At 37.9% G+C, this 13,197-nt stretch overlaps 1 protein-coding gene across 3 annotated transcripts in view; it reads right to left on the reverse strand.

The window, feature by feature from the left end:
• Positions 1-13,197, reverse strand: part of brinp2 (bone morphogenetic protein/retinoic acid inducible neural-specific 2) — a 245,159-nt gene that overhangs the window by 177,514 nt on the left and 54,448 nt on the right. Inside the window, exon 2 of one of the 3 annotated variants that reach the window (XM_067604961.1) lies at positions 1,328-1,416. The exons of the other annotated variants lie outside the window; for them this stretch is intronic. The gene's annotated coding sequence lies outside the window, so the exon portion shown is untranslated. The remainder of the gene's footprint in view (positions 1-1,327; positions 1,417-13,197) is intronic. 3 annotated transcript variants of the gene reach the window in all.

Here is a 13,197-nt window from a genome sequence, read left to right on the forward strand (position 1 = left end):
AGCACAGCCTGAAGGCTCTGTGTGAACCTGCAAGGGGTTAATCATTTTAGTATTGCAAAAAGGCAAAGACTGTCTCTTCTATCATGGCAGTCAATAGCTCACAGTAATGTATTTTGACAGATAAGATGAGCTAAACTGAGCATGTATCATTCAGCCAGTGTTGTAGTGGCAGTTGTTTAAGGCTGTTTGTTCAAATGCTTGAAATGACTTAGTTAAGGTTTTTCTGACAAGTGGTCAGGTGCACAGTCCGTGTGACTTCAAAACCAGAAACCACAGTTTGTGCCTGTGTCTTATCAACAGTCAACTTTGGTTTCTTCTAACCATGACTGCGATTTTTTTTAGGATACTTTCATACCTAAATTGTTTGGTTCAAAGGAACTCTGGTGCATTTGCCTGGTTAGTTCGGTTGGGTTGGGCTGTTGTGAAAGCTGTCAATCAAAGTGTGGTACGGACCAGTCCACCAGACCAAGACCACCTGAAAAGGTTTGGTTGGTTTGTGGTGTGAAGGAATATCAGACCAACCACAGGATTGTGTAATAGTCAATGTGAACTGTCAATGAAGGAATCTTGTTACCTATTTATAGGCAACATATGTATTTATGATAATCACATGGTAACAAAAAGGAATTGAAACAGACATGTGTGAGCTTGTGTCCTACTATTTTAGCAATTTCTCATTAAAAATCGAGTGAAATATAGTGACCACGCTAACTTTTGAACACAAACCTTGGTGCGGGCCTAATGAACTTCATGAAAAAACCCTTAATCACAAAAACTTTTTCTAGCTGACAAACTATTAAGTCACCAAGGAAAGTCAGATAGTACACTGGGGAAACAGATATAAATAGCTATATTACAGTCACAGCAGTTTGAAAAATACTATGATATTTAAGTCTTTGAAATACATTGCACAACCAAGACAAAAATGCTAATTCTAGTTTTTACTGCTGTGCTTCAAATATACTGTAAACTTTTGTACATTTTTTCTCTCAGAAACTAAAGAGGTAGTTCAGGAAGTCACAAAATGTGATTATCAACCATTGTTACACTGTAACAGTATATTTATGCATCTCTAATTCAGTCACATCTTCACTTAGAACACAGAACAAGGGAGTTCATTGGTTTCTGTTTTTTTTTGTTTGTTTGTTTGTTTTTGTTTTTTTTCCATTAAAACAAATATAAACCAAGCCTCTAACTAGATATTAACCTGATTAATTGTTGCATTAGGATGGAAGTTCAGATTTATTTATTTTTCCTCCGGCTCAATGACCTGCACTGTGATCAGGTGTGACAGTTGTACTTTAAAAGGCTCACAGAAAGTACTCACAAAACATGACCGTAGATGATGAAAAAGACCATTGTTCATCAGCCAACAGCAGCATCCATCCATCCATCCAACCACTCTCAGGTGTGAATCTGCCCATTGAAAGAAAAAGGTCACAATGCTCCATACACACAGCACAACACACTGCAACAGTCACCACAAGTGTAACAGCTGACAGTTAAAAAAATGTTTTTGTCCAAAGAACATAAACAGCAAAATGCACCGTAAATATAGTTGTGTAGCCCTTTTCATATGGTACCATTATTCTGAACATGCAATTTATGGCCTCTGTCAACTAAAAGGCACATTCTGTTTTCTTTATTTGCTGAGAGTCACTGCTATTAAATATATTTTATTATTATTATCGTCTTACCAATGAGAGAAATACAACAACAACTCACAACCCGTCCTCAAAAGAAAAACGACAGCATAAGTCCAAAATTCAATGATCTATAAAAAAATGAGCTATAGTTACGTTTGAGCGACAGACGCCATCTAGTGGCCATAGTGATTATGACCCAGAGAAGTGGCACAGTTCAGATGAGATCTATATAAAGGTGACAAATTTCCACATTAGGAGGAGTAGGGTGGATGGCAAAACAGTTTTCTTAAAAACTATAACTAAAAATGTTGTGGTGTTGATTGTTGCCATGACAACAGAGGTTGCCATCGCCATCTTGGATTTTTGGAGCCAGAAGTGATGAGAAGTGACCATATTTGGAGAAGAGGGTGGAGTTGACTGTAACACTAGCTGGTAGCTTGGTTAGCACAGTGCATTTACAGACTCTGGTTAACTGTGATAATGCTAATGCTAATTTTCACTGGCGAAAAACAGGCTTAAGACCATTAAAACAAAATGTACTTAACAGAAAAACTGAACATCCGACTCCTTAGAGGGTCTTTTAGTACAACCAAACACTGAACAAGACTTTTTTGGCAACCAAAATGTTACATTTAACTTGCATGGACTGAAAACATACTGAAACAACGACAGCTACAGCTATGCCTATACTCTATGTCTGAATCTGGGGTTGCGCCATGTTTACGTTGCCTAACAAACGCTGTCGCCATGGTAGCGACTTGTAAATCACAATGTTGAATGTTGCCGCGCCCTAAAGCATACCCTGTTTTATTGTCAAATTTAAATTAAATGGGGCCATAATTTACAAAATGAACATCGTGCTGTATTGAGACCATAAACTCATTAGGAAACTGTTTACTGAGGTAATAAATCAATTGAGAAGTAGTGTCATTTTCTCATAGACTTCAATACAATCTGATTTCTTTTTTTTTTTTTTTTTTGGAGCCAGTGGAGTCGCCGCCTGATGGCCATCAGAGAGAATACAGGTTTAAGGCACTTCAGCATTGAGTTCACTTTTCAGACCTGGAACTACCTGCTTGCCCAAACCATGATCTTTCCCTAACCCTAACCCAGTGTTTTTTGTGCCTAAATGTAACCAGACCTTAACCACAGCATTGTCACACCATAAAATATCATCATTTTTTAACAGTGATTTGAGATGGTTTTGGAAAGCACCACTTGATGCAACATATTAGAAAACGCTCCTATGGGCCATTCTGGAGTACATGGTACAATTGACCTATGTGGTTAGTTAATGATGAAGATGTGTTGACTAATCATCTGATTTAATTTAGCAACATTAAATTCTGAAATGAAATTGATTAAAAAACAGTGATTCATTAAAACAAGTAGTCTTCAAATAAAAGTAATGGGAAATAAAGCACTAACCCTGCAATATATGGTCAGGTAACATAAACCTAAAAAGTGATGATGGATGATGAAATGATCTGTTACGAAGCAGCAGCCAAAATCTGGGCCATCTGCCTGCAGGTGTTCAGCTTAGATGGCCTGGCTCCAGGGGAAAACCAGTTTACCACAAAAACTAATTTACAATCCCAGTATCATAGTTCCTTATTTTCTAACAGATGTGCCTCCAAACCAAACTGAACAACAGGAACGGCACAGAGCAGTGGATCAGGTCCACCTGATTTTTGGATAATTGCTGTCTATCTGCTGAATTGTTGCATGCAGCAGGTGAGAACATGCAGTACTTTTATCCGTTCATATAACTGTCGCCTCAATAACAATAATTTCAATGCATTTTGTGGTGAGTTTTAATATCCTTGAATCTTCTATTACACAATGTAAGCATGCATACAGTATGTGTGTGGGTGTCTACATTACTTTAATAGAAAATGCTAGCAATCTCTCATACATGTAATGATAATAACAACATAATAACTGCACATGCACAAAAGTACAAGTCTGAACTTGAAGTCTGAGCTACAGTGTATGGTCTGTCTTTGAACACTGTTCGCATCTCCTGTAATACATCCATGCCTGGGCCCTGTCACAGATTAGCTGTCTATTTTAGAATGCTATATCTGTATGTCCATTCAATCCCATGATATTCCCATGCTTTTTAAGCTGATAGGCAAATATCTTTGGAAAGGATGTTGAATATTTCAGGTGGCCCTCAGCAAAGTGGGAGAATTATTCCATTGGACAGTCATTTCCCGAGGAGATGGGCATCAGCAATATACCCTGGCTCATCAGGGAGCGTTTTTAGCGCAGGACTGCTGACAAAGCTTCCGCCAGAAATAGCTCATGACTTGCAATTTAGCCACGGACAAGACCGGAGATCATTTTAGAATAACACGATGTGACTCTCCCTCAGATTTTTGAGAGATACAAACCTGTACATCCTGATGACACTTTGTGATATTTGGCTACACAGATAAACTCGACTTGAATTTTGATGCTGTCACCTTACTTCTCTATTTACAAGGTGTTTCCTTCGCTGACATGACTCCTGTGGGACATTTCAGGTGGGTGGCGCTGTATTTGACAGGGACAGCAAATTAGGAAAAAGACTACTATCTGCATGGAGAGGGCAGACGGGTGTTAAAAATAACAGCAATAAAACCAGATATGATTGGTTATGCAGTATGCTCATGGCAGCACCAGACAACTGTCTGGGCTCACAGTGTCATATTGAAGCCTTCATAACAGTTTGTGCTTGGTTCTCTGTTAATTTGTCATGGTGTTTAGTGTTAAGCTGAGCGTGTCACCGCTGTCATATCTTATTAATAATAGTGTGTTACAGTGTTGGGGGGATAGGAATTTAAATGTGTGGTATATTTTTTTTATTGCATCTAATCCTGTCATGTCTCATACGCACTTGTATTTATTCTCAATATTCATTCGTTTATTCAGATTGCCCTATTTATATGATAAGGAAGTTTTGCTTATTTTTTCTCTTATTTTTCCGTTTTTCCATAAAATAGGAAGCAAGCCAGTATCTTTACTCTGCTTTACACGCCCATATTATAGTGTACATGCTACAGCAGGAAGGTCTAACCGAATAGGATGTTGGACTGGAGAAAAAAAAAAAAAAAAAAACACACAAAAGAGATCCGGAGAGTGTTTGTTCAGCCCGTCACATCTACTCAGGGTGGTGCTCAAAACTAGAGGTCCCCTGTTATCCATCCGTCCTATATTACAAGAGCAGCTGCCACTGTACCCTATCCTTCCCAAGCGCCCTCTGTGACAGCTAACTCCCAGCTATTTGGCTTTCTTTTGCTTCAGGCAACACGGTTCTGACACAGAGCTTACTTGTTTGGAGTTATGAGGTGTCAGGCTGGACAACTTCATCGCAAGTGTAAAAGGGGGAGATTTTTTTTTGTTTTCTTTGGAATGTGTAGGTGGGAGCAACACATCATTTGTTCACAGCATTTTCTGAAATGTCTTCAGTGAATAGTGAATCAAACACCAAATAAACACCATCTATTTAGCAGAAAGGGTTCAGACAGTGACTTTCTAAATTTAAAGCATATTCATAGGTGTAGTTTATGTTATATGTCATAGACAGGTGGACCACCCCTCAGTCATGAAGCTCTTGTTTCATAGATGTGATGTCATAGATGATTGACAGGAAGTAATGCTGTCACCAGTTGCCTTTTTGCCAAACATTTCATAAGCTTTTTATATTCAAATCTCATGTAAATCAAATCAAACTGTAAGTCAAGGTCATGACTGCTATATTGCCACTTGCCTGTAAGCAAGAGAAAATTCCATTGCCAAAAATAAGTAGACATCAAAAATACATCAACAGGAAAAATACAATACGTGAAACACAAGACCAGCAATGCTCTCAAGGTGCCAATTAATGTATTGATTATCTTTGTACTATTTTAATATCATGCATCTACTTGAGCGTATACAGTTGTGCAGGAAGGTATGGGGAAAGCACTGAGGTTGTTGTCGCAGTATGTAACATTAGTCATATTGATTATGGTTGGAAGAAAAAAAGGTTTGTGGCTTTGAGCTTATATATCATCCCTTGTGTGCTTGCGGTGCACTGCTGCACAGTATGTCAAGTGTTTTAGTCTCTGTAGACGTTTAGGAAACAAGAAATGTTAGAAATGCATCAAGCGTGTGTGTCTGTGTTTTAATAAGCTGCTCAACCCTGAGAAACAGCCTTTGTTTTTGCAATGATTAAAAGAGATCAGTCTGACAATCAAAGTCATCAACGGAGTGCACTAACTTTTTGAGTGCTTGTTGAAGCTGAACTGCGTATGCTGAGTCACTGGTGTCACTTAACCCTTTTAACACTACTTGTATAGGCTTAGTTTTGTACCATACTGAATGTGAACTTACTGCCAAACTGAAGACAGCCAGAAACAGTGCTTATCAATATGTGTAGAAATATTGCTAAGGAAATAAATTAACTAACTATAGAGTCAGTAACTACAAATCTTTGAGCTGAACAGAATGAAATTATCAAAATGGGCAAACTGATTCATAGTCCCACAGGACCTTAATATGCCAAATCACTGTTGCAAATCACTGTTAAAAATAATGATGTTTTATGGTGTGACAATGCTGTGGTTAAGCTCTGATTAGGTTTGGGCACAAAAACCACTTGGTTAGGTTTAGGGAAAGATCATGGTTTGGGTTAAAATGATCACTTTAAATGTGGTTAGTACTTCCTAAAAGTCAGGCTACCTTCATCGTCATGGCAACTGTAAAAACCACGTTACTTTTTTTTTTTTTTGAAAACATGACACTCACAGTTGGAAACGGGAAGCGAGCAGTCATCTCCTGCAACAAAGTCCACTTTCTGCCACTTTTTGCCATCTAACTAACTATCTAAACATCCACCCAATGCACCTCCTCCTAAGAAGGAAGTCACCTTATATTGACATCATCTGAACTGAAAATTACTATGGCTGCTAGATGGCGTAAATGTAGCTACAGGTTGTTTTTGCCTGCCTGAATTTTAGACCTATACTGTCATTTTTCCTGTGAGGACGGGCTGACATTAAAACATGTTGTTTTTAGCTTGTTCTGCTGACCCCTAGTGGCCAAAAAAATGAAGTTATTGCAGCTTTAAGTTTAGGGAAAGATTGTGGTTTTTGTTAAAAAGGAAGAAAGAATAGTCAAAGCGCCCCTTCTTGTGCTTCAAGTCAGTGGTGTCTTTTTAATTTATGTAACCAAGATCAAAATCTCAACTTACTAAATGCTTCAAGTTGCCTAAACAGAACCATAAAAATGTTGATCATGCTTTAGTTTCCAGGAGAAGATACTGAATTCATTAACAATAAACATTTTTGGGATTCATTCAATATGAACACTTTCCATTGGCAGTGTGCAAATTCATCAAAAGTTATTTACGGATACTATTTGCTCATATAAATAATGCTAACTCGTTGAATACTTTTTTTCTTTAGCATACAGTTTGTTAAGAGATCATATGGCACAGACATTCAAAAACAATGCCACTAGATCTCTTCAGAGATTGAAATGACAGAAAATAGATTTTAGCCAGCTTCTGATTATTAAAAAGCTTCACCTTCATACTTTAAATAAAGTTAGATGGCTTATTGTAAGAGGTTACTGCTAGTTCTCTCATTATATACTGTGTGAGGTGTCTAGTGTGCCACAATAAATCAGGGTAGTCCAGTAATCACAGATGTTTTTATGCACTAACTCAGTGTTGTGCACTTTTTTTTGTCACTTTTCTTCACCTTTTTTGCCAAGAACAATAAATTAGCTTAAACACAGCCAGGGCCAGTGTTGTTTTAATGAACTGGAAGTGTATAGTACACCACAAGGCAACTACAGAATGTGCTGAGGAAGATATCAGACTATCTCTTCTCTCATCTTTGCTCACAGGTTTCAGGCAGTGTTTCTTTGCTTCAAATAATGCAGTGACATATCAGAATACACACAGCTGCAGATTTAAAAGAGGAGCGGCTGTGTGTACTGCAGGTGCATTATAAAGCTGTCTCATCCCTTTCCTTATCTTAAATGCAGTTCTGAAAGGTGTGTTTTACATTTAGCCTCCAGGTGTTATCTTACATCTTTCTGTCTCATCTTAAAGGCAGATGTGTACTCAAAGTTATTGGCGCGCGCACACACACACACACACACACACACACCCTTCTGAATAGTTAAAACGTTACACACACACACACACACATCTTATACCTGACAGGCAGGGCGTACATAAACCCAGACATGTCTGAATATTTGGACGCTCAGAGTACACCATGGGAAATATGATAGATGTCAGCAGTCACAATGCATGATGGGAAAAGTGATAGATGACTGCAATGACAGCGGCCACGCCTTTTTGGTTTTTGCCTGAGAACGGCAAAAAAAAAAAGCACAGTGATGAATGATTTTGCTTTATGGAACCTGATGAAGCCCTGCAGTTGAAATGTTACACAAGGAAAAAAAAAATAGCTTACAGACATTCTTTGTTGTGCATAACAACTATTCATAGAGTAGGAGGCGAATTTAAAAAAACACCTGCTGCTTCTTCTATGTTACCATCTCCACTGACAGGAGAGATAATGTATTCCTGCTCTGTCATGATGATGAGTATCAATTTTCTGAAATGAGGGAAAATTATTTCTCATTGACTTGGCTAGATTAGATGTCTTAGCAATGTTTCACAAAGTAAGTTCATTTATAAAGTACCTTACAAAAAGCAGAAGGTCACAAAGTTCTTCACAAAACATAAAATGCAGAGTTAGGAGGAGTAAAAACACCAGGGACTTGCCTCGCTCTGATTATAAGGCATATTCATGGAAAAAAAAAAACTGATGGACTATTCATCTCTAGCTATAAAATATGAATCCAGCAGAACTTTAGCAAACTTACTATCGTGCTGCTCTGGGAAAAGGAATTACAGGGTTTGGGGCTGACATCACCTCTTCAACATTAATTTTAGCCCATCATGTAATTCCCTACAAATGTGCTGATAGAACATAGTTACATCCTGAACACATAGAGGATAGATGGAAAGATCATAAGCGTAAAAGGTAATTGTATATATGTGTTTTTGACTTTTAGCTACTTTGACAGCTGGGAAGGTTGTTCTTAAAGATGAGTTTGATTGACTATGAAGTCAAATTTGTATTTATATATTTTACAATGTCTGAATGCTGGATGGATCAACAGCTAAATTAAACAGCACAAGAGAGGAGACAACTGTAAACACAACATGTAAGCAGATCAGTGCGAGAGCCGCTGTAAAAATGAAAACTTGTACCTTCTCCACTTGTTTTTAATCACAATTTTTTTTTCTTTAATACAATATGCACGATTACAAGATTACAAGATTATAAGATATGTGGGCTTGCATGCATGCACTCCATATGGGTTCACAGTCAGATCCAGTACCGGTCGAGTGTTGGTGTGACATAGTATGAGAGGTGTATGCCTGGGCTTTGATTAATTAAAATAAAACAATGCTATAATTGCTCCATGTAGGATTATTCTCAGAAAAAAAAAGAATTTGAATACAAGGGTGTCCGTTTTCTCATGAACACAACATGAATGCATTAGAGCTGTCTCTTTATCACTCCAACATTGCAGTATAACAACATATTATTATATAAGAGTTACTAAATATAAGACTGGCACTGTGTGTTTATATCAGTGTATGTGTATATATATATATATACAGTAAGTTTGTTTTCTGCAAACATAACTTCAATGCTGTATCAGATGAACTTTCTGCATGTGTGTTGCTGTGTTTTCAGTGTACATGAGCTGCTAATAATATGAAGTCTATACTGTAAATGGGTATATATATATACATTTTTATATACTATATGCATAGACTTTTCTGTTTATTTAGATTCTAAAGATTGAGTTTTAGCTATTATAACAGAATCCAACAGAATATGACAGCACAGACAACTCCAGCAACAAAGAGAAAATACCACCAATGCATGGTGCCTCTTGAGCACAGTGAGTTCACTCATGGCTGCCTGTCTCGCCTCCTGAAGCAGATTCTCATCCGTTCTGGCCAGTCTTTGGTAAACAGGCCATCTTGTGCAATACACATGGCAGAGCCAGCTCCCGGCCAAAACTGACAGATACCAAACAAAAAAAAAAAAACTGCAGGAAAACAACACGCAAAACAGTAAGTTCTTCCATGTTTGATACTTTCTGTTCGCACTCCCTCTCTTTCCATCTGTTCGGCCTGAACTGACTCCATGAACACACACGGTCTCATCGACGGTACTTTGAAAGCATACCGTCAACCAATAAGCAACCCTCGAAACAACCCATAAAAGTAAATGTTGCACACATCCCAATATGCACAACTACATGCTTACACATCACTACCGTCCCTCCCGCTTCCCCCATATCATCTGATTTATTCATGGGGGCAGATTAGGGCTGTAAGGCCAATATAAGCCGGTTGCATCATTGTGCGGGTAAATTGCTGTTACTGGGAGCTGCTTGTTAGATTTACAGCTCCTTAATGGGGTGAAATTGAAGGAGCGATGGTCGGTTTAATTAAGGAAGCTAAAAGAGCTGAAGAGCAGCTTCTAGAGCGCTGATGTGTACATGCAGGCGGCGCAGGGTGGGGGTGAAAGAGGATGCATAGATGGGTGGTGTGTGTTTACATGGCGTCACCGTTATTTAGTCAGGGAGCTTCTACTGAGCACCTTTCTCCTTTTCCAGCATGGTTTTATCACAGTCATCCAGCACCACTGTTCCCACCTGGGAGCTACCAGGACAGCTACAATCCTCCTGAGTCTCTGCTGGAGAAGGTCTTAAAGGGGAACTCTAACAGACAAACAAAGTCTGCTTACAGGTGTTGATCAGTGCTATGCAGTAGTAATATTGTGCAGTGTGAAAAAGTTGAATAAAGCCTTTTGTGTCTCCGGAGGGATCTCAAGTGACATCACTTCAGTCAGAATCGGTTGTGGTTCTGCTGCATCAATTTTATCTTTTAAAAAAAATGAATAAAAAAAACAGTTCATTTTGAGCCCCGCAACATTACAGGAGTGTAATAATAAATCAGTGCAGTATTTTTTTGAAGGGTAGTTCTGGCTAAATTACAACCTGGGTAATAAGAAGACTTTGTTGTAGCAATGTCACTGTATTTTTTTTTTGTTTGTTTTTTGTTGTGTTTTTGTCTGCAGATCCACAACTTGTAATAAAACAGAATTATCCATGATTTCTGACTTTGATTTACTGACAAAGAACCTTCATCTGACTTTTCATACATGCGTGAGTTAACAGTAAATAGCGAGAACGTGTGACGACTGGTCACATCAAAGCTAACTTTAAGATGTTAATGGTGCTGAAACTATTGCTTGAAAACAGCTGCATGATTAACAAAGTAAATGAAAGATGTACGTTTTCTTCTCTGAATATATTAAATGTAATTGTCAATCATTTCTGCACACAATAACTGTTAATTCTATTGCTACAAAAGGAAGCACAAAAGAGGAAAGAAGCATAAGAGATAAGTAGTAAAAACGCATGAAAATGTTCAGTAACTGGAAATATTATCAGATCAGGCTACAGACATAATAGTTGGATGTATAAATAGGCTTTTTTTTTGGTAACAGGTGACCCATAAATTTAGAAGCCAAAGATATGTTGTTTGGAGCAAGCCTATAGATGCCTAATTCATTAATTGTGTGTGTGTGTTTGCTTGCTGGAGTCTAGTTTTCATCTTCTTGTGTAGCATTAAATCAAAGCTGACGTGTGTGTACGTGTCTGTCTCTCTTTCTCTCAGTGTGTATGTGTGTCTCTATTTTAACCTCTGCATTATATAAATCTCCATGGACCGACTTGCTTTGCTTTTATTTTCCGAGAAGTTTCTGGAGCCATCCTGCTGCAAGTCTTCTGTGAAAAGCAGGGAGTGAAGGCACCCTGAGGAGCTGCTCAGCTGTTCACTGCGTCCTATTAAAACACTGACACCGCTCAAACAATGAGCTGAGACGTACATCGAGCATATATGATGTGCGCTTCATTAACATTAAAATGATATTTGTCACACACTGGATCCCTTTTTTTTCCGATTTCATGCTCAATGCTCTCTAAACTACTAGATGATTTTTATTGATCTACATTGGCAATCATTAAGAATTGGATCAGAGAAGAAATTGATCTCCACGCAAACAGCTTCCATCCAGTCTAACAACCTCACTAAGTCCTCCTCACATATGCAAAAAAATAGTACTTTTGCCATCCGAAACAAACATTTTTTTGTGTGCTTCATGCAATTGAGTTTTATCTGAATGCGGGGCTTCCAGCTGTGAGTTACAAATTGTACCATATCCCAGTCGAATCACCAGGGTGGCTGTCATTGTCTCCCAGGAGTTGTAGCATTATTCACTGTCTGTGGAGCAGCTCCAGGATTTGTCTGTGGCTGATGTCATCGCTACAGGCTGAGCAGCTTAAAAAAAGGGACTGCTTCAAATTCAGAAATTTCACCTGAGCTGTAAAACACTATCTTTTTTAAACCGATTAAATCCATTAACTCTATCGTTAACTAACATTAACTAAATCTAATGTATCCATGTTTTGGATGTTACTGTTGAAGTTAACATGAGTAATACAGGCAGAGAAACAAAGCAATATTTTCAATTATGATCAACTGAGAAACACACACATTTAAGATTTTTCATGATTGATTCAAAGTCTCCAGTTTAAAATATGAATATATCCTATAATGTCTGCGGTCCAAAACTGAGCTGGCAGCTCTATTATAAATCACTTCCTCCTATGTGTAACTTTTATCACAAGGTTTGATAGGAGAGAGATGTTTTCTATGACCTGGGTACAAGACAGAAGTAGAAATAAAGCCTCTACACTGAGAAAGGGTTCATGTATTTCATATTAAACAACAACACATAAAGAGTCGTGGTTGCTTAATATATATTTTAGTAACCATATTATGAGCTAATCTTGTATCATATCCTGGTAACATGAAAAGCTGGAGGGAGGGAAGTGCTTAATTCATCAGCAAGCTAAGCTAAGCTAAACTAAGCTAGGCAGTTAGCTACATATCAATATGAATCTATTGTCAAACAGGTCTGTCTTTTGAAAGAATCTTGTTTACTGTTGTTTTTTACTATCTTTAAAGCTCCTGGCTTTTCTCCTGTGATAGCCTGAATTCAGTTATTCTGAGAGAAATTACAACCTTGAAGTTCTCATCGGGGCAATTATCGCATTTTGAGACAATATGTGTCCTATTTTATTATGGAAGCAGACTAAACATGCACATTTTAGAAGAAGAAGTGCCCCAGAGAGGTTTCAGTATTGTTTTAAACACAAATAATTGACTCTCAAACTGTTTATTCAGCACCAGTATTCATTTACTTACAGAGATAATTTAAATGGAAATTGCAGATTGCAGATAAATGAAAGTTAATACCAGGCCTCTTGAGGACCTTCCCAATGTTTTTGCCCCCAGTAGTTTGTTCCCACAATTCCCCTCACTACAAAACTCCTGACTCATAGTTGAGATGACAATACACACATATATATATGTTACTGTATATGAAATGTATACAGCACAAATACACTA

Source organism: Thunnus thynnus, chromosome 12 (assembly GCF_963924715.1).
Source record: "Thunnus thynnus chromosome 12, fThuThy2.1, whole genome shotgun sequence".
In the NCBI taxonomy this organism is placed as follows: domain Eukaryota; kingdom Metazoa; phylum Chordata; class Actinopteri; order Scombriformes; family Scombridae; genus Thunnus; species Thunnus thynnus.